At 55.1% G+C, this 20,923-nt stretch overlaps 1 protein-coding gene across 1 annotated transcript in view; it reads right to left on the bottom strand.

Moving 5' to 3' along the window:
* Nucleotides 1-20,923, bottom strand: part of LOC139242687 (uncharacterized) — a 134,881-nt gene that overhangs the window by 92,675 nt on the left and 21,283 nt on the right. The window lies entirely within an intron of this gene.

The raw sequence follows: 20,923 nt of genomic DNA, 5'->3' as shown, positions 1-20,923 counted from the left end.
TCTCTCCCTCGCTCTGTCTCTCTCCCTCTCTCTCTGTCTCTCTCCCTGTCTCTCTGCTTCTCTGTCTCTGTCTGTCTCTCGCTCTGTCTCCCTCTCTCTCGCTTTGTCTCTCTCTCACTCTGTCTCTCTCACTCTGTCTCTCTCTCTCTGTCTCTCTCCCTCAGTCTCTCTCTCACTCTGTCTCTCTCTCTCTGCTTCTGTCTCTTTCTCTCGCTCTGTCTCTCTCTCGCTCTATCTCTGTCTCTCTCTCTCTCTCTCCCACTCTCTCACTCTATCTTTGCCTCCCTCACTCTAGCTCTCTCTTTCTGTCACTCTGTCTCTCTCTCCGTCTCTCTCTGTCTCTCTTTCTCTCTGTCTCTCTCTTTCTCGCTGTCTCTCTGTATCTCGCGCTCTCTCTCTCTATCTTTGCCTCTTTCGCTCTCTCTCTCTTTCTCTGTCTCTCTCTCTCTCTGTCTCTCTTTCTCTCTCTCTCTCTCTGTCTCTCTCTATCTCTCTCTGTCTCTCTCCCCCTCTCTCTCTGTTTCTCTGTTTCTGTCTGTCTCTTTCTCTCTGTCTCTCTGTATCTCCAGCTCTCTCTCTATCTTTGCCTCTTTCGCTCTATCTCTCTTTTTCTGTCTATATCTCCCTCTCTCTCTCTCTCCCTCTCCCTCTCTCTCTCTCTGTCTCTCTGTTTCTCTGTCTCTGTCTATCTCTCGCTCTGTCTCTCTCTCTCTCTCTCTGTTCCCTCTCTCTGTTTCTCTGTCTCTCTCTCTCTCTGTCTTTCTTTCTCTCACTCTGTCTCTCTTTCTCTCTCTCTCTCTGTCTCTCTCTTTCTCTCTGTCTCTGTCTCTCTCTCTCTGTCTCTCTCTCTCTCCCTCTCTGTTTCTCTCTATCTCCCGCTCTCTCTCTATCTTTGCCTCTTTCGCTCAATCTCTCTCTTTCTGCCTATGCCTCCCTCTCTCTCTCCCTCTCTCTCTCTGTCTCTCTCTCTCTGTCGCTCTGTCTCTCTCTGTTTCTCTGTTTCTCTCTCTCTCTGCCTCTCTTTTGCTCACTCTGTCTCTCTTTCTCTTGCTATGTCTCTCTCTCTCTCTCTCTATCTCTCTGTCTCTCTCTCTCTATTTCTCTGTCTCTGTCTGTCTCTCGCTCTGTCTCTCTCTCTCGCTCTGTCTCTCTCTCTCTCTCTCTCACTCTGTCTCTCTGTATCTCCCACTCTCTCGCTCTATCTTTGCCTCCCTCACTATCTCTCTCTTTCTGTCTCTGTCTCTCTCTATCTCTCTCTCTGACTCTCTCTCTCTCTGTCTCTCTTTCTCTCTGTCTCTCTCTTTCTCGCTGTCTCTCTGTATCTCGCGCTCTCTCTCTCTATCTTTGCCTCTTTCGCTCTCTCTCTCTTTCTCTGTCTCTCTCTCTCTCTCTGTCTCTCTTTCTCTCTCTCTCTCTCTGTCTCTCTCTATCTCTCTCTCTGTCTCTCTCCCCCTCTCTCTATGTTTCTCTGTTTCTGTCTGTCTCTTTCTATCTGTCTCTCTGTATCTCCAGCTCTCTCTCTATCTTTGCCTCTTTCGCTCTATCTCTCTTTTTCTGTCTATGTCTCCCTCTCTCTCTCTCTCTCCCTCTCTCTCTCTGTCTCTCTGTTTCTCTGTCTCTGTCTATCTCTCGCTCTGTCTCTCTCTCTCTCTCTCTGTTCCCTCTCTCTGTTTCTCTGTCTCTCTCTCTCTCTGTCTTTCTTTCTCTCACTCTGTCTCTCTTTCTCTCTCTCTCTCTGTCTCTCTCTTTCTCTCTGTCTCTGTCTCTCTCTCTCTGTCTCTCTCTCTCTCCCTCTCTGTTTCTCTCTATCTCCCGCTCTCTCTCTATCTTTGCCTCTTTCGCTCAATCTCTCTCTTTCTGCCTATGCCTCCCTCTCTCTCTCCCTCTCTCTCTCTGTCTCTCTCTCTCTCTGTCGCTCTGTCTCTCTCTGTTTCTCTGTTTCTCTCTCTCTCTGCCTCTCTTTTGCTCACTCTGTCTCTCTTTCTCTTGCTATGTCTCTCTCTCTCTCTCTCTATCTCTCTGTCTCTCTCTCTGTTTCTCTGTCTCTGTCTGTCTCTCGCTCTGTCTCTCTCTCTCGCTCTGTCTCTCTCTCTCTCTCTCACTCTGTATCTCTGTATCTCCCACTCTCTCGCTCTATCTTTGCCTCCCTCACTCTATCTCTCTCTTTCTGTCTCTGTCTCTCTCTATCTCTCTCTCTGACTCTCTCTCTCCCTGTCTCTCTCTCTCTCTCTCACTCTGTCTCTCTGTATCTCCCACTCTCTCGCTCTATCTTTGCCTCCCTCACTCTATCTCTCTCTTCCTGTCTCTGTCTCTCTCTATCTCTCTCTCTGACTCTCTCTCTCTCTGTCTCTCTCTATCTCTCTCTCTCTCTCTCGTTCTCTCTCTCTCCCCATTTGTTCTCCTTCCCAGCTTCCCGTTTACACCTCTCACTTTCCCACCTTCTGCCCCTCTCCCTCTCAATCCCCGGCGCTCCCAACAATTCCGCAATCCAGCCACTTTGTTCCTGAATTCATTGGTGGTGTCTCTCACGTACCTTCGCGTCCGGAGCGGGGACAGACTCGCGCGGGTCGATTTGGAGTCAGCAGACACCCCTCAACTGGCTGAAGTGAGCCCCTGAGCTAGAACACGACGCTGCCTCATGCAGTCGAGTTCGACACACTGAGTTGCATGAATTCCATTGGTACAGGAGAGAATCTCAGCAGCCGTTGACATCATAGGGCTTGGAAATTGAGCAGAAACCTCAGTCTTCTTCAAATCACAGACTCACATCCAGCCCCCGCTTGACATCGCGGCTGATTCTAACCGTAACCCGCAATGTGACACAATAATTAACCCGAATCTTGCAGAATTGGTCTCTGTAACCTCCTCCAGCCCCAAAACCCCTCCCTATCTCTGTAACCTCCTCCAGCCCCAACACCCCTCCCTATCTCTGTAACCTCCTCCAGCCCCTACACTCCTCCCTCTCTCTGTATCCTCCTCCAGTCCCTACACCCCTCCCTATCTCTGTAATCCCCTCCAGCCCCTACACCCCTCCCTATCTCTGTAACCTCCTCCAGTCCCTACACCCCTCCCTCTCTCTGTAACCTCCTCCAGTCCCTACACCCCTCCCTATCTCTGTATCCTCCTCCAGCCCCTACACCCCTCCCTATCTCTGTAACCTCCTCCAGTCCCTACACCCCTCCCTCTCTCTGTAACCTCCTCCAGCCCCAACACCCCTCCCTAACTCTGTAACCTCCTCCAGCCCCAACACCCCTCCCTATCTCTGTATGCTCCTTTGCCCCTACACACCTCCCTATCTCTGTAACCTCCAGCCCCTACACCCCTCCCTATCTCTGTAACCTCCTCCAGCCCCTACACCCCTCCCTATCTCTGTATCCTCCTCCAGCCCCTACACCCCTCCCTAACTCTGGAACCCCCTCCAGCCCCTACACCCCTCCCTATCTCTGTAACCCCCTCCAGCCCCTACACCCCTCCCTATCTCTGGAACCCCCTCCAGCCCCTACACCCCTCACTATCTCTGTAACCTCCTCCAGCCCCTACACCCCTCCCTATCTCTGTAACCTCCTCCAGCCCCGACACCCCTCCCTATCTCTGTCAACCCCTCCAGCCCCTACACCCCTCCCTATCTCTGTATCCTCCTCCAGTCCCTACACCCCTCCCTCTCTCTGTATCCTCCTCCAGTCCCTACACCCCTCCCTATCTCTGTAACCCCCTCCAGCCCCGACACCCCTCCCTATCTCTGTAACCCCCTCCAGCCCCGACACTCCTCCCTATCTCTGTAACCCCCTCCAGTCCCTACACCCCTCCCTATCTCTGTAACCTCCTCCAGCCCCCACACTCCTCCCTATCTCTGTATCCTCCTCCAGCCCCTACACCCCTCCCTATCTCTCTAACCTCCTCCAGCCCCTACACCCCTCCCTATCTCTGTATCCTCCTCCAGTCCCTACACCCCTCCCTATCTCTGTAACCCCCTCCAGCCCCGACACCACTCCCTATCCCTGTAACCTCCAGCCCCTACACCCCTCCCTATCTCTGTATGCTCCTTTGCCCCTACACACCTCCCTATCTCTGTTACCTCCTCCAGCCCCTACACCTCTCCCTATCTCTGTAACCTCCAGCCCCTACACCCCTCCCTATCTCTGTATCCTCCTCCAGCCCCTACACCCCTCCCTAACTCTGGAACCCCCTCCAGCCCCTACACCCCTCCCTATCTCTGTAACCCCCTCCAGCCCCTACACCCCTCCCTATCTCTGGAACCCCCTCCAGCCCCTACACCCCTCACTATCTCTGTAACCTCCTCCAGCCCCTACACCCCTCCCTATCTCTGTAACCTCCTCCAGCCCCTACACCCCTCCCTATCTCTGTCAACCCCTCCAGCCCCGACACCCCTCCCTCTCTCTGTATCCTCCTCCAGCCCCGACACTCCTCCCTATCTCTGTAACCTCCTCCAGCCCCTACACCCCTCCCTATCTCTGTATCCTCCTCCAGCCCCTACACCCCTCCCTATCTCTGTCAACCCCTCCAGCCCCGACACCCCTCCCTATCTCTGTAACCTCCTCCAGCCCTTACACCCCTCCCTATCTCTGTATCCTCCTCCAGTCCCTACACCCCTCCCTATCTCTGTAACCTCCTCCAGCCCCGACACCCCTCCCTATCTCTGTAATCTCCTTCAGCCCCTACACCCCTCCCTATCTCTGTAACCTCCTCCAGCCCCGACACCCCTCCCTATCTCTGTAACCTCCTCCAGCTCCTACACCCCTCCCTATCTCAATAACCTCCTCCAGTCCCTACAGCCTTCCCTATCTCTGTAACCTCCTCCAGCCCCTACACCCCTCCCTATCTCAATAACCTCCTCCAGTCCCTACACCCCTCCCTATCTCTGTATCCTCCTCCAGTCCCTACACCGCTCCCTATCTCTGTATCCTCCTCCAGCCCCTACACCCCTCCTTATCTCTATAACCTCCTCCAGTCCCTACACCCCTCCCTATCTCTGTATCCTCCTCCAGTCCCTACACCCCTCCCTATCTCTGCAACCTCCTCCAGCCCCTACACCCCTCACTATCTCTGTAACCCCCTCCAGCCCCTACACCCCTCCCTATCTCTGTAACCCCCCTCCAGCCCGCTACACCCCTCCCTATCTCTCTCACCTCCAGCCCCTACACCCCTCCCTATCTCTGTAACCTCCAGCCCCTACACCCTCCCTATCTCTGTAACCTCCAGCCCCTACACCCCTCCCTATCTCTGTAACCTCCAGCCCCTACACCCCTCCCTATCTCTGTAACCCCCCTCCAGCCCGCTACACCCCTCCCTATCTCTGTAACCTCCTCCAGCCCCTACACCCCTCCCTATCTCTGTAACCTCCTCCAGCCCCTACACCCCTCCCTATCTCTGTAACCTCCAGCCCCTACACCCCTCCCTATCTCTGTAACCCCCCTCCAGCCCGCTACACCCCTCCCTATCTCTGTAACCTCCTCCAGCCCCTACACCCCTCCCTATCTCTGTAACCTCCAGCCCCTACACCCTCCCTATCTCTGTAACCTCCAGCCCCTACACCCCTCCCTATCTCTGTAACCTCCAGCCCCTACACCCCTCCCTATCTCTGTAACCCCCCTCCAGCCCGCTACACCCCTCCCTATCTCTGTAACCTCCTCCAGCCCCTACACCCCTCCCTATCTCTGGAACCTCCTCCAGCCCCTACACCCCTCCCTATCTCTGTAACCTCCTCCAGCCCCTACACCCCTCCCTATCTCTGGAACCTCCTCCAGCCCCGACACCCCTCCCTATCTCTGTAACTCCGTCCAGCCCCTACACCCCTCCCTATCTCTGTAACCTCCTCCAGCCCCCTACACACCTCCCTATCTCTGTCAACCCATCCAGCCCCGCCACCCCTCCCTATCTCTGTAACCACCTCCAGCCCCTACTCCCCTCCCTATCTCTGTAACCCCCTCCAGCCCCTACACCCCTCCCTATCTCTGTAACCTTCTCCAGCCCCTACACCCCTCCCTATCTCTGTAACCTCCTCCAGCCCCCTACACACCTCCCTATCTCTGTAACCCCCTCCAGCCCCTACACCCCTCCCTATCTCTGTAACCTCCTCCAGCCCCTACACCCCTCCCTCTCTCTGTAACCTCCTCCAGCCCCTACACCCCTCCCTATCTCTGTAACCCCCTCCAGTCCCCTACACCCCTCCCTATCTCTGTAACCCCCTCCAGTCCCCTACACCCCTCCCTATCTCTGTAACCTCCAGCCCCTACACCCCCTCCCTATCTCTGTAACCTCCTCCAGCACCTACACCCCTCCCTATCTCTGTAACCTCCAGCCCCTACACCCCTCCCTATCTCTGTAACCCCCTACAGCCCCTACACCCCTCCCTATCTCTGTAACCCCCTCCAACCCCCTACACCCCTCCCTATCTCTGTAACCTCCTCCAGCCCCTACACCCCTCCCTATCTCTGTAACCCCCTCCAACCCCCTACACCCCTCCCTATCTCTGTAACCTCCAGCCCCTACACCCCCTCCCTATCTCTGTAACCTCCTCCAGCACCTACACCCCTCCCTATCTCTGTAACCTCCAGCCCCTACACCCCTCCCTATCTCTGTAACCCCCTACAGCCCCTACACCCCTCCCTATCTCTGTAACCCCCTCCAACCCCCTACACCCCTCCCTATCTCTGTAACCTCCTCCAGCCCCTACACCCCCTCCCTATCTCTGTAACCCCCTCCAACCCCCTACACCCCTCCCTATCTCTGTAACCCCCTCCAGCCCCCACAACCCTCCCTATCTCTGTAACCTCCAGCCCCTACACCCCTCCCTATCTCTGTAACCCCCTCCAGCCCCCACAACCAACCCTTTCTAGCTCTTCCACGAACAAACGAACTGTGCCGTTTCCACCCCCGGTGCTGGGGCGGGGGCAGGAGGGGGCAGCGCTGGGCAGCAGTGGCCGACGGAGGTATTGGAGCCTCTGCTCTCCGGAAAGGTGTGAGATGGGCGGCTTGCCTGACCCTCGAGCAAGTATCGCGACGCTCCCTGGCTCGACTCCGTTGCCCCGTGAACGCCGGGTGACTTATTGCCCACACGTGCGCAACAACCCACGATCCCCGTGTGCCATAAGAACACAAGGACACCAGAATTAGGAACAGGAGGAGTCGGCCATCCAGCCCCTCGAGCCCGCTCCGCCATTCAACAAGATCATGGCTGATCTGGCCGTGGACTCAGCTCCACTTACCCGCCCGCTCCCCGTAACCCTTAATTCCCTTATTGGTTAAACATCTATCTATCTGTGACTTGAACACATTCAATGAGCTAGCCTCAACTGCTTCCCTGGGCAGAGAATTCCACAGATTCACAACCCTCTGGGAGAAGAAATTCCTTCTCAACTCGGTTTTAAATTGGCTCCCCCCGTATTTTGAGGCTGTGCCCCCTAGTTCTAGTCTCCCCGACCAGTGGGAACAACCTCTCTGCCTCTATCTTGTCTATCCCTTTCATTATTTTAAATGTTTCTATCAGATCACCCCCTCATCCTTCTGAACTCCAGCGAGTAAAGACCCAGTCTACTCAATCTATCATCATAAGGTAAACCCCCTCATCTCCGGAATCAGCCTAGTGAATCGTCTCTGTACCCCCTCCAAAGCCAGTATATCCTTCCTTAAGTAAGGTGACCAAAACTGCACGCAGTACTCCAGGTGCGGCCTCACCAATACCCTGTACAGTTGCAGCAGGACCTCCCTGCTTTTGTACTCCATCCCTCTCGCAATGAAGGCCAACATTCCATTCGCCTTCCCGATTACCTGCTGTACCTGCAAACTAACTTTTTGGGATTCATGCACAAGGACCCCCAGGTCCCTCTGCACCGCAGCATGTTGTAATTTCTCCCCATTCAAATAATATTCCCTTTTACTGTTTTTTTTCCAAGGTGGATGACCTCACACTTTCCGACATTGTATTCCATCTGCCAAACCTTAGCCCATTCGCTTAACCTATCCAAATCTCTTTACAGCCTCTCTGTGTCCTCTACACAACCCGCTTTCCCACTAATCTTTGTGTCGTCTGCAAATTCTGTTACACTGCACTCTGTCCCCTCTTCCAGGTCATCTATGTATATTGTAAACAGTTGTGGTCCCAGCACCGATCCCTGTGGCACACCACTAACCACCGATTTCCAACCCGAAAAGGACCCATTTATCCCGACTCTCTGCTTTCTGTTAGCCAGCCAATTCTCGATCCGTGCTGACACATTTCCTCTGACTCCGCGTACCTTTATCTTCTGCAGTAACCTTTTGTGTGGCACCTTATCGAATGCCTTTTGGAAATCTAAATACACCACATCCATCGGTACACCTCTATCCACCATGCTCGTTATATCCTCAAAGAATTCCAGTAAGTTAGTTAAACATGATTTCCCCTTCATGAATCCATGTTGCGTCTGCTTGATTGCACTATTCCTATCTAGATGTCCCGCTATTTCTTCCTTAATGATAGTTTCAAGCATTTTCCCCCACTACAGATGTTAAACTAACCGGCCTATAGTTACCTGCCTTTTGTCTGCCCCCTTGTTTAAACAGAGGCCTTACATTAGCTGCTCTCCAATCCGCTGGTACCTCCCCAGAGTCCAGAGAATTTTTGCTCTCCCAAAACTTGTGCGATGGGCGGTTTGCCTGACTCGAGCAAATAGCGCGACACTCTTTGGTACGTCTCTGTTGCCCCGTGAACGCAGGGCAACTTGTTGCACAAGCGGTTGGGGTTCGGCCCCCGATTTCGGCTTGTTGATCAGACCTCACTTGCGACCAGTACTTTGTCAGGTATCATCGAGAGCTGGTTCGGGTTCGGGTTCGGCTAGCCTGCCGGGTGACTTGGACAGGTTCGGTGAGTGGGGCAAGTGTGAGGCTGTCCACTTTGGGGGCCAAAAAAAAACCCGAAGGCAGAATATCGTCTGGTTAGGGAAAAGGGGGAGCTGCAATGAGACCTGGGTGGTCAGGGTACATCGGTCATTGGAGGTTGGCCATGCAGGTACAGCAGGCGGTGAAGAAAGCAAATGGCATGTTGGCCTTCCATAGCGAGGGGGATTTGAGTACAGGGGCCAGGGAGGTGTTGCTACAGTTGTACAGGGCCTTGGTGAGGCCACACCTGGAGTATTGTGTACAGTTTTGGTCTCCTAACCTGAGGAAGGACGTTCTTGCTATTGAGGGAGTGCAGCGAAGGTTCACCAGACTGATTCCCGGGGATGGCGGGACTGACCTATCAAGAAAGACTGGATCGACTGGGCTTGTATTCACTGGAGTTCAGAAGGATGAGAGGGGACCTCATAGAAACATTTAAAATTCTGACGGGTTTAGACAGGTTAGATGCAGGAAGAATGTTCCCAATGTTGGGGAAGTCCAGAACCAGGGGGTCACAGTCTAAGGATAAGGGGTAAGCCATTTAGGACCGAGATGAGGAGGAACTTCTTGACCCAGAGAGTGGTGAACCTGTGGAATTCTCCACCGCAGAGAGTTGTTGAGGGCCAGTTCACTAAATATATTCAAAAAGGGAGTTAGATGAGGTCCTTACTACTCGGGGGGATCAAGGGGTATGGTGAGAAAGCAGGAATGGGGTACTGAAGTTGCATGTTCAGCCATGAACTCATTGAATGGTGGTGCAGGCTCGAAGGGCCGAATAGCCGACTCCTGCCTCCTGTTGTCCGTGTTTCTCTGTTTCCCAAAATCGGCAAGGCATCCTCGGTCGGCAGAAACCTGCCCACGTCGTGGCACTCGGAGCGACGGAGAAGGTGAATGCGATGCCCCGGCCATCAGGAATGCTCTCCGTGGGGCTCGGGGCGGGCGGGCGCTCTCCCGAGCCTGCGTACGCGGCTCTGCGCAAGTCCTGGGGGGGGCGCGCGCGGCCGGTTGATTAAAAAAAGGATGACCCGCCGTGATGCTGCCTCACTCTCGGGGTCAGGGGGGGGTCACAAGCGGCGCGGGCATTGCCAGCGCGCGCGCGCCGTGGGATTTATTCCGCAACATCACAATTGGCGACGAGGGGCGGATCGCGCACCTTCCGCGCGGACGCTCGCTGCCGTTGGCGCTCGCGGGAGATGTGTCCAGGGCGACGGCCGGTGCCAGCAACATCTTCGAGGGGGTGGAGGGGTTTTTGGGGGGGGGTGGCGGGGGGGTGGGCCCCACACACCGATGGCCCACGTACCGGTCAGGAGAACCGCCCCGTGCTTGACCGATGTCTCGGCCTTGTCCAGTCCGTTGGCTGGCCACCGGCTACTGCTCGAGGCGCTCGGCGGAGGTTGTCCCAATCACCGCCCTCCACACAGCGCTCGAGAACTCCACCGCCGGCCATTGCAAAGTGCAAGTTCCCGATCCGTCACCTCGTCGCCAATTGTTACGTTCAAGAATAAATCCACAGGACAATCTCGCAATGCTCAAACTGTTGTGACCTTGATCTCTTCATTCGGCCCCTCGGGCCTGTTACACAGGGAACAGGAGGGTAGGCCCATTCAGCCCCTCGAGTCTGTTACACAGGGAACAGGAGGGTAGGCCCATTCAGCCCCTCGAGCCTGTTACACAGGGAACAGGAGGGTAGGCCCATTCAGCCCCTCGAGCCTGTTACACAGGGAACAGGAGGGTAGGCCCATTCGGCCCCTCGAGCCTGTTACACAGGAACAGGAGGAGGCCCATTCGGCCCCTCGAGTCTGTTACACAGGAACAGGAGGAGGCCCATTCAGCCCCTCGAGCCTGTTACACAGGAACAGGAGGAGGCCCATTCAGCCCCTCGAGTCTGTTACACAGGGAACAGGAGGAGGCCCATTCAGTCCCTCGAGCCTGTTACACAGGAACAGGAGGAGGCCCATTCAGCCCCTCGAGCCTGTTACACAGGGAACAGGAGGAGGCCCATTCAGCCCCTCGAGTCTGTTACACAGGAACAGGAGGAGGCCCATTCAGTCCCTCGAGCCTGTTACACAGGGAACAGGAGGGTAGGCCCATTCGGCCCCTCGAGCCTGTTACACAGGGAACAGGAGGAGGCCCATTCAGCCCCTCGAGCCTGTTACACAGGAACAGGAGGAGGCCCATTCAGCCCCTCGAGTCTGTTACACAGGAGGAGCCCATTCGGCCCCTCGAGCCTGTTACACAAGAACAGGAGGAGGCCCATTCAGCCCCTCGAGCCTGTTACACAGGGAACAGGAGGAGGTCCATTCAGCCCCTCGAGTCTGTTACACAGGAACAGGAGGCCCATTCAGCCCCTCGAGTCTGTTACACAGGAACAGGAGGAGGCCCATTCAGTCCCTCGAGTCTGTTACACAGGGAACAGGAGGAGGCCCATTCAGCCCCTCGAGCCTGTTACACAGGGAACAGGAGGAGGCCCATTCAGCCCCTCGAGCCTGTTACACAGGAACAGGAGGAGGCCCATTCAGCCCCTCGAGCCTGTTACACAGGAACAGGAGGAGGCCCATTCAGTCCCTCGAGCCTGTTACACAGGGAACAGGAGGAGGCCCATTCAGTCCCTCGAGCCTGTTACACAGGAACAGGAGGAGGCCCATTCAGCCCCTCGAGCCTGTTACACAGGAACAGGAGGAGGCCCATTCAGCCCCTCGAGCCTGTTACACAGGAACAGGAGGAAGCCCATTCGGCCCCTCGAGCCTGTTACACAGGAACAGGAGGAGGCCCATTCAGCCCCTCGAGCCTGTTACACAGGAACAGGAGGAGGCCCATTCAGCCCCTCGAGCCTGTTACACAGGAACAGGAGGAGGCCCATTCAGCCCCTCGAGTCTGTTACACAGGGAACAGGAGGAGGCCCATTCAGCCCCTCGAGCCTGTTACACAGGAACAGGAGGAGGCCCATTCAGCCCCTCGAGCCTGTTACACAGGAACAGGAGGAGGCCCATTCAGCCCCTCGAGCCTGTTACACAGGGAACAGGAGGAGGCCCATTCAGCCCCTCGAGTCTGTTACACAGGAACAGGAGGAGGCCCATTCAGTCCCTCGAGCCTGTTACACAGGGAACAGGAGGGTAGGCCCATTCGGCCCCTCGAGCCTGTTACACAGGGAACAGGAGGAGGCCCATTCAGCCCCTCGAGCCTGTTACACAGGAACAGGAGGAGGCCCATTCAGCCCCTCGAGCCTGTTACACAGGAACAGGAGGCCCATTCAGCCCCTCGAGCCTGTTACACAGGAACAGGAGGAGGCCCATTCAGCCCCTCGAGCCTGTTACACAGGAACAGGAGGAGGCCCATTCAGCCCCTCGAGCCTGTTACACAGGAACAGGAGGAGGCCCATTCAGCCCCTCGAGCCTGTTACACAGGAACAGGAGGAGGCCCATTCAGCCCCTCGAGCCTGTTACACAGGAACAGGAGGAGGCCCATTCAGCCCCTCGAGCCTGTTACACAGGAACAGGAGGCCCATTCAGCCCCTCGAGCATGTTACACATAAACAGGAGGAGGCCCATTCAGCCCCTCGAGCCTGTTACACAGGGAACAGGAGGAAGCCCATTCAGCCCCTCGAGCCTGTTACACAGGGAACAGGAGGAAGCCCATTCAGCCCCTCGAGCCTGTTACACAGGGAACAGGAGGAGGCCCATTCAGCCCCTCGAGCATGTTACACATGAACAGGAGGAGGCCCATTCAGCCCCTCGAGTCTGTTACACATAAACAGGAGGAGGCCCATTCAGCCCCTCGAGCATTTTACACAGGGAACAGGAGGCCCATTCAGCCCCTCGAGCCTGTTACACAGGAACAGGAGGAGGCCATTCAGCCCCTCGAGCACGTTACACAGGAACAGGAGGAGGCCCATTCAGTCCCTCGAGCCTGTTACACAGGAACAGGAGGAGGCCCATTCGGCCCCTCGAACCTGCCCTGCCACTTAACACCACCATGGCCTGATCCGATCATGGACACAGCTCCACTTCCCTGCCCGCCCCCTTATCGGTTCAGGAGCTGTCTATCTCTGCCTTAAATATATTCAATGTCCCGGCTCCCACAGCTCTCTGAGGCAGCGAGTTCCACAGATTTACAACCCTCCGAGAGAAGAAATTCCTCCTCATCTCAGTTTTAAATGGGCGGCCCCTTATTCTAAGACCATGCCCCCTAGTTCTAGTCTCCCCCCATCAGTGGGAACATCCTCTCTGCATCCACCTTGTCGAGCCCCCCTCATAATCTGATACGTTTCCATCAGATCACCTCTCCTTCTTCTGAACCCCAATGAGTAGAGGCCCCAACCTCCTCAACCTTTCCTCATAAGTCAACCCCCCTCATCCCCGGAATCAACCGAGTGAACCTTCTCTGAACTGCCTCCAAAGCAAAGTACGTCCTTTGGTAAATACGGAGAGCAGAACTGTGCACGCAGTACTCCAGGTGTGGCCTCACCAATACCCCTGTGTAACTGGAGCAAGACTTCCCTGCTTTTATACCCCATCCCCCTTTGCAATAAAGGCCAAGAGACCATTGGCCCTTCCTGATCACTTGCTGGCTTTCTTGCAGGAAGGACACTCACATATCTCTGAATATCCGACGATTAAAAAAATTCCTCACCAGTTAAAAAAAAAAACGAGGGACACGCCAATGTCGCGGGCAAGATCAGGCGGGGGCGGGCGCGGGGGGTGCGTGGGGGGAGGGGGTGTCGGGCGAGAGAGCTGGGGGGTGGGTGCGGGGGCTGGGTGAGGCGGGGGGCGGGGTTAGTGTCGGGCGAGAGAGCTGGGGGGTAGGTGCGGGGCACAGACGGAGCGGGGGGGTGGGGCGGGATTAGCCCGGCCGCGAAGCCTCCCAGGTGCGAATAGCTCGGCGTCCGGGGCCGGTGTTTTCGGGGGGGAGTGGGGTCAGCGGGCGGGCACAATGAGGGAAAGAATAATTGGGGTGGGGGTTGGGGGAGGGGACCGGGGGGGGGGGGGGAGGGAGAAAAGAGTGAAATTCGATATTTCAAATCGTTGAAGGGAAAAATCGGAAAGCGCGGTTTTAAAAGGAATTTTTCCACCCGGGAGACCAAGAGAGAGAGAGAGAGAGCGGCTCACCCACCTGTCAGTGACCCAGTCGTGCGCTCGACGAGTTAAATTCACACCGTTCTCTGCAAAGTCCCGGTTTTATGTTGAACATATTTTGTCTCCAGCTGTGAACCAACGACAGGATGCCTTTCAACCGCAGCACAGCAGGAAACCATAACAATGCTCCATCGGCTGACTCAAGACCAGATTCAGTGTTGGCAGAGTAACTATATCCTGCCTGTTGTCTATAACTGGGGAGGGAGGTGGGTGAGAGGGTTAATCTCCCCCCCTCCGATAGGGGAACAGGGTCTGTAACTGGGGAGGGAGGTGGGTGAGAGGGTTAATCTCCCCCCCTCCGATAGGGGAACAGGGTCTGTAACTGGGGAGGGAGGTGGGTGAGAGGGTTAATTCCCCCTCCGATAGGGGAACAGGGTCTGTAACTGGGGAGGGAGGTGGGTGAGAGGGTTAATCTCCCCCCCTCCGATAGGGGAACAGGGTCTGTAACTGGGGAGGGAGGTGGGTGAGAGGGTTAATTCCCCCTCCGATAGGGGAACAGGGTCTGTAACTGGGGAGGGAGGTGGGCGAGAGGGTTAATCCCCCCCTCCGATAGGGGAACAGGGTCTGTAACTGGGGGGGAGGTGGGCGAGAGGGTTAATCTCCCCCCTCCGATAGGGGAACAGGGTCTGTAACTGGGGAGGGAGGTGGGTGAGAGGGTTAATTCCCCCCTCCGATAGGGGAACAGGGTCTGTAACTGGGGAGGAGCTGAGCGAGAGGGTTAATTCCCCCCATTCCGATAGGGGAACAGGGTCTGTAACTGGGGAGGGAGGTGGGCGAGAGGGTTAATCCCCCCCTCCGATAGGGGAACAGGGTCTGTAACTGGGGAGGGAGCTGAGCGAGAGGGTTAATTCCCCCCTCTGATAGGGGAACAGGGTCTGTAACTGGGGAGGGAGGTGGGCGAGAGGGTTAATTCCCCCCTCCGATAGGGGAACAGGGTCTGTAACTGGGGAGGGAGCTGAGCGAGAGGGTTAATTCCCCCTCCGATAGGGGAACAGGGTCTGTAACTGGGGAGGGAGGTGGGCGAGAGGGTTAATCTCCCCCCTCCGATAGGGGAACAGGGTCTGTAACTGGGGAGGGAGGTGGGCGAGAGGGTTAATTCCCCCCTCCGATAGGGGAACAGGGTCTGTAACTGGGGAGGGAGGTGGGCGAGAGGGTTAATTCCCCCCTCCGATAGGGGAACAGGGTCTGTAACTGGGGAGGGAGGTGGGCGAGAGGGTTAATTCCCCCCTCCGATAGGGGAACAGGGTCTGTAACTGGGGAGGAGGTGGGCGAGAGGGTTAATTCCCCCCTCCGATAGGGGAACAGGGTCTGTAACTGGGGAGGGAGGTGGGTGAGAGGGTTAATTCCCCCCTCCGATAGGGGAACAGGGTCTGTAACTGGGGAGGAGGTGGGCGAGAGGGTTAATTCCCCCCTCCGATAGGGGAACAGGGTCTGTAACTGGGGAGGGAGGTGGGTGAGAGGGTTAATTCCCCCCTCCGATAGGGGAACAGGGTCTGTAACTGGGGAGGAGGTGGGTGAGAGGGTTAATTCCCCCCTCCGATAGGGGAACAGGGTCTATAACTGGGGAGGGAGGTGAGCGAGAGGGTTAATTCCCCCTCCGATAGGGGAACAGGGTCTGTAACTGGGGAGGGAGGTGGGTGAGAGGGTTAATTCCCCCTCCGATAGGGGAACAGGGTCTGTAACTGGGGAGGGAGGTGGGTGAGAGGGTTAATTCCCCCCTCCGATAGGGGAACAGGGTCTGTAACTGGGGAGGGAGCTGAGCGAGAGGGTTAATTCCCCCTCCGATAGGGGAACAGGGTCTGTAACTGGGGAGGGAGGTGGGCGAGAGGGTTAATTCCCCCTCCGATAGGGGAACAGGGTCTGTAACTGGGGAGGGAGCTGAGCGAGAGGGTTAATTCCCCCTCCGATAGGGGAACAGGGTCTGTAACTGGGGAGGGAGGTGGGCGAGAGGGTTAATTCCCCCTCCGATAGGGGAACAGGGTCTGTAACTGGGGAGGGAGGTGGGCGAGAGGGTTAATCCCCCCTCCGATAAATAGAAACACAGACAATAGGTGCAGGAGTGGGCTATTTGGCCCTTCGAGCCTGCACCACCATTCAATAAGATCACGGCTGAACATTCCCCCTCAGTACCCCCTTTCCTGCTTTCTCTCCGTACCCCCTTGATCCCTTTGGCCGTAAGGACCACATCTAACTCCCTCTGGAATATATCCAACGAATTGGCCCCAACAACTCTCTGCGGTAGAGAATTCCACAGGTTCACCACTCTCTGGGTGAAGAAGTTTCTCCTCATCTCGGTCCTAAATGGCTTACCCCCTTATCCTTAGACTGTGTGACCCCCTGGTTCTGGACTTCCCCCACATCGGGAACATTCTAACCTGTCCCCGTCCCGTCAGAATTTTAAATGTTTCTATGAGGTCCCCCTCTCATTCTTCTGAACTCCAGTGAATACAAGCCCAGTTGATCCAGTCTTTCTTGATAGGTCAGTCCCGCCATCCCGGGAATCAGTCTGGTGAACCTTCGCTGCACTCCCTCAATAGCAAGAATGTCCTTCCTCAGGTTAGGAGACCAAAACTGCCCCCACGATACTCCAGGTGTGGTCTCACCGAGACCCTGTACAACTGTAGCAACACCTCCCCTGCTCCCTGTACTCAACTGCCCCTCGCTGCGAAGGCCCAGAATTATTCCCCCAACATCGAGCGGTGCACTGTGCAAAGCAACGCTTCAAGCGTTTGCAGGAATGGAGATCCGAGGTGTTGCGCGCCGGTGACAGGGCATGTGCTTCGGGCTGCATCTTCAATGCCGTCGCAAGTCTGACCTGAATGCTGGACCTGCTGCGTGCTGGACACACACACGAGCCGACACACAGAGAGAGACACACACACACACACACACACACACTCACAGTCTGCACAGAGCAGAACAACATTGACACTTAATCACTCGGAGCAGGAGTGGGCAAATGCATGGCAGATGTCAGTATAATGTGAATAAATGTGAGGTTATCCACTTTGGTGGTAAAAACAGAGAGACAGACTATTACCTGAATGGTGACAGGTTAGGAAAAGGGGAGGTGCAACGAGACCTGGGTGTCATGGTACATCAGTCATTGAAGGTTGGCCATGCAGGTACAGCAGGCGGTGAAGAAGGCAAATGGTATGTTGGGCCTTCATAGCGAGGGGATTTGAGTACAGGGGCAGGGAGGTGTTGCTACAGTTGTACAGGGCCTTGGTGAGGCCACACCTGGAATATTGTGTACAGTTTTGGTCTCCTAACTTGAGGAAGGACGTTCTTGCTATTGAGGGAGTGCAGCGAAGGTTCACCAGACTGATTCCCGGGATGGCGGGACTGACCTATCAAGAAAGACTGGATCAACTGGGCCTGTATTCACTGGAGTTCAGAAGGATGAGAGGGGGATCTCATAGAAACGTTTAAAATTCTGACGGGACGGGGACAGGTTAGATGCGGGAAGAATGTTCCCGATGTTGGGGAAGTCCAGAACCAGGGGGGTCACACAGTCTAAGGATAAGGGGATAAGCCATTTAGGACCGAGATGAGGAGAGAATTCTTGACCCAGAGAGAGTGGTGAACCTGTGGAATTCTCTACCACAGAGAGTTGTTGGGGGCTATTCACTAAATATATTCAATAAGGAGTTAGATGAAGTCCTTACTACTCGGGGGACCAAGGGGTATGGCGAGAAAGCAGGAAGGGGGTCCTGAAGTTGCATGTTCAGCCATGAACTCATTGAATGGTGGTGCAGGCTCGAAGGGCCGAATGGCCTGCTCCTGCACCTATTGTCTGTGTTTCTATGTTTCTACGAGTCGGCTATTCGGCCATTTGAGCCTGCACTACCATTCAATATGACCGTGGGCTGGTCCTCCATCTCAACACCATATTCTCGCTTTCAATCCGTACCCCTTGACGTCTTTCGCAGCGAGAAATCTGTCTATCGCCCTCTGAAATATTATTCATTGGTCGACAATTCCACAGGTCCACCACTCTCTGAGTGAAGACATTTCTCCTCATCTCGGTCCTAAATGGCTTGCCCCCTGCATCCTGAGACTGCGTGAGCCCTTGTTCAAGACTTCCCAGCCACCCTCCCCCTCCCACCCCGGGGAAACACCCTCCCGCCCCCTGCATCCAGTCTGTCCAACACCCCGTCAGAATGTTATACCTCTCGATCAGATGCCCCACCTCTCGTTCTTTGACACTCCAGTGAATACAGGGCCCAGTCCACCCAATCTCTCCTCGTACGAGGGTCCCGCCCTCCCGGGAATCAGCCGGGTGAACCTTCGCTGCACTCCCTTCCGTGGCATGTGTAGAAACAGAGAAACACAGACAATAGGAGCAGGATTGGGCTATTCGGCCCTTCGAGCCTGCACCACCATTCAATAAGATCACGGCTGATCATTCCCCTCAGTACCCCCTTTCCTGCTTTCTCTCCATACCCCCTTGATCCCTTTAGCCGTAAGGGCCACATCTAACTCCCTCTGGAATATATCCAACAAACTGGCCCCCAACAACTTTCTGTGGTAGAGAATTCCACAGGTTCACCACTCTCTGGGTGAAGAAGTTTCTCCTCATCTCGGTCCTAAATGGCTTACCCCTTATCCTTAGACTGTGTGACCCCCTGGTTCTGGACTTCCCCAACATCGGGAACATTCTTCCTGCATCTAACCTGTCTAAACCCGTCAGAATTTTAAACCTTTCTATGAGGTCCCCCTCTCATTCTTCTGAACTCCAGTGAATACAAGCCCAGTTGATCCAGTCTTTCTTGATAGGTCAGTCCCGCCATCCCGGGAATCAGTCTGGTGAACCTTCGCTGCACTCCCTCAATAGCAAGAATGTCCTTCCTCAGGTTAGGAGACCAAAACTGTACACAATACTCCAGGTGTGGCCTCACCAAGGCCCTGTACAACTGTAGCAACACCTCCCTGCCCCTGTACTCAAATCCCCTCGCTATGAAGGCCAACATGCCATTTGCCTTCTTCACCGCCTGCTGTACCTGCATGGCCAACCTTCAATGACTGATGTACCATGACACCCAGGTCTCGTTGCACCTCCCCTTTTCCTAATCTGTCACCATTCAGATAATAGTCTGTCTCTCTGTTTTTACCACCAAAGTGGATAACCTCACATTTATCCACATTATACTTCATCTGCCATGCATTTGCCCACTCACCTAACCTATCCAAGTCACTCTGCAGCCTCATAGCATCCTCCTCGCAGCTCACACTGCCACCCAACTTAGTGTCATCCGCAAATTTGGAGATACTGCATTTAATCCCCTCATCTAAATCATTAATGTACAATGTAAACAGCTGGGGCCCCAGCACAGAACCTTGCGGTACCCCACTAGTCACTGCCTGCCATTCCGAAAAGTACCCATTTACTCCTACTCTTTGCTTCCTGTCTGACAACCAGTTCTCAATCCACGTCAGCACACTACCCCCAATCCCATGTGCTTTAACTTTGCACATTAATCTCTTGTGTGGGACCTTGTCGAAAGCCTTCTGAAAGTCCAAATATACCACATCAACTGGTTCTCCCTTGTCCACTCTACTGGAAACATCCTCAAAAAATTCCAGAAGATTTGTCAAGCATGATTTCCCTTTCACAAATCCATGCTGACTTGGACCTATCATGTCACCTCTTTCCAAATGCATCCTCAATAATTGATTCCATCATTGTAGAGATAGCTCCCTGAGGGAGAGAGGACTGAGAGACACCAGTCAGTGTAGAGATAGCTCCCTGAGGGAGAGGGGACTGAGAGACACCAGTCAGTGTACAGATATCTCCCTGAGGGAGAGGGGACTGAGAGACACCAGTCAGTGTACAGATATCGCCCTGAGGGAGAGGGGACTGAGAGACACCAGTCAGTGTACAGATATCTCCCTGAGGGAGAGGGGACTGAGAGACACCAGTCAGTGTACAGATATCTCCCTGAGGGAGAGGGACTGAGAGACACCAGTCAGTGTACAGATATCTCCCTGAGGGAGAGGGACTGAGAGACACCAGTCCGTGAACAGATATCTCCCTGAGGGAGAGGGGACTGAGAGACACCAGTCAGTGTACAGGTATCTCCCTGAGGGAGAGGGGACTGAGAGACACCAGTCAGTGTACAGATATCACCCTGAGGGAGAAGGGACTGAGAGACACCAGTCAGTGTACAGATATCTCCCTGAGGGAGAGGGGACTGAGAGACACCAGTCAGTGTACAGATATCTCCCTGAGGGAGAGGGGACTGAGAGACACCAGTCAGTGTACAAATATCTCCCTGAGGGAGAGGGGACTGAGAGACACCAGTCAGTGTACAGATATCTCCCTGAAGAAGAGGGACTGAGAGACACCAGTCAGTGTACAGATATCTCCCTGAGAGAGAGGGGACTGAGAGACACCAGTCACTGTACAGATATCTCCCTGAGGGAGAGGGACTGAGAGACACCAGTCAGTGTACAGATATCTCCCTGAGGGAGAGGGACTGAGAGACACCAGTCAGTGTACAGATATCTCCCTGAGGGAGAGGGGACTGAGGGACACCAGTCAGTGTACAGATATCTCCCTGAGGGAGAGGGACTGAGAGACACCAGTCAGTGTACAGATATCTCCCTGAGGGAGAGGGGACTGAGAGACACCAGTCAGTGTACAGATATCTCCCTGAGGGAGAGGGGACTGAGAGACACCAGTCAGTGTACAGATATCTCCCTGAGGGAGAGGGGACTGAGAGACACCAGTCAGTGTACAGATATCTCCCTGAGGGAGAGAGGACTGAGAGACACCAGTCAGTGTACAGATATCTCCCTGAGGGAGAGGGGACTGAGAGACACCAGTCAGTGTACAGATATCTCCCTGAGGGAGAGAGGACTGAGAGACACCAGTCAGTGTACAGATATCTCCCTGAGGGAGAGGGACTGAG

The sequence above is a fragment of the Pristiophorus japonicus genome, unplaced genomic scaffold (assembly GCF_044704955.1).
Source record: "Pristiophorus japonicus isolate sPriJap1 unplaced genomic scaffold, sPriJap1.hap1 HAP1_SCAFFOLD_144, whole genome shotgun sequence".
Classification (NCBI taxonomy): domain Eukaryota; kingdom Metazoa; phylum Chordata; class Chondrichthyes; family Pristiophoridae; genus Pristiophorus; species Pristiophorus japonicus.
Note: the sequence above shows the minus strand (reverse complement) of the source record. Positions and strands in the feature narration are given on the sequence as shown.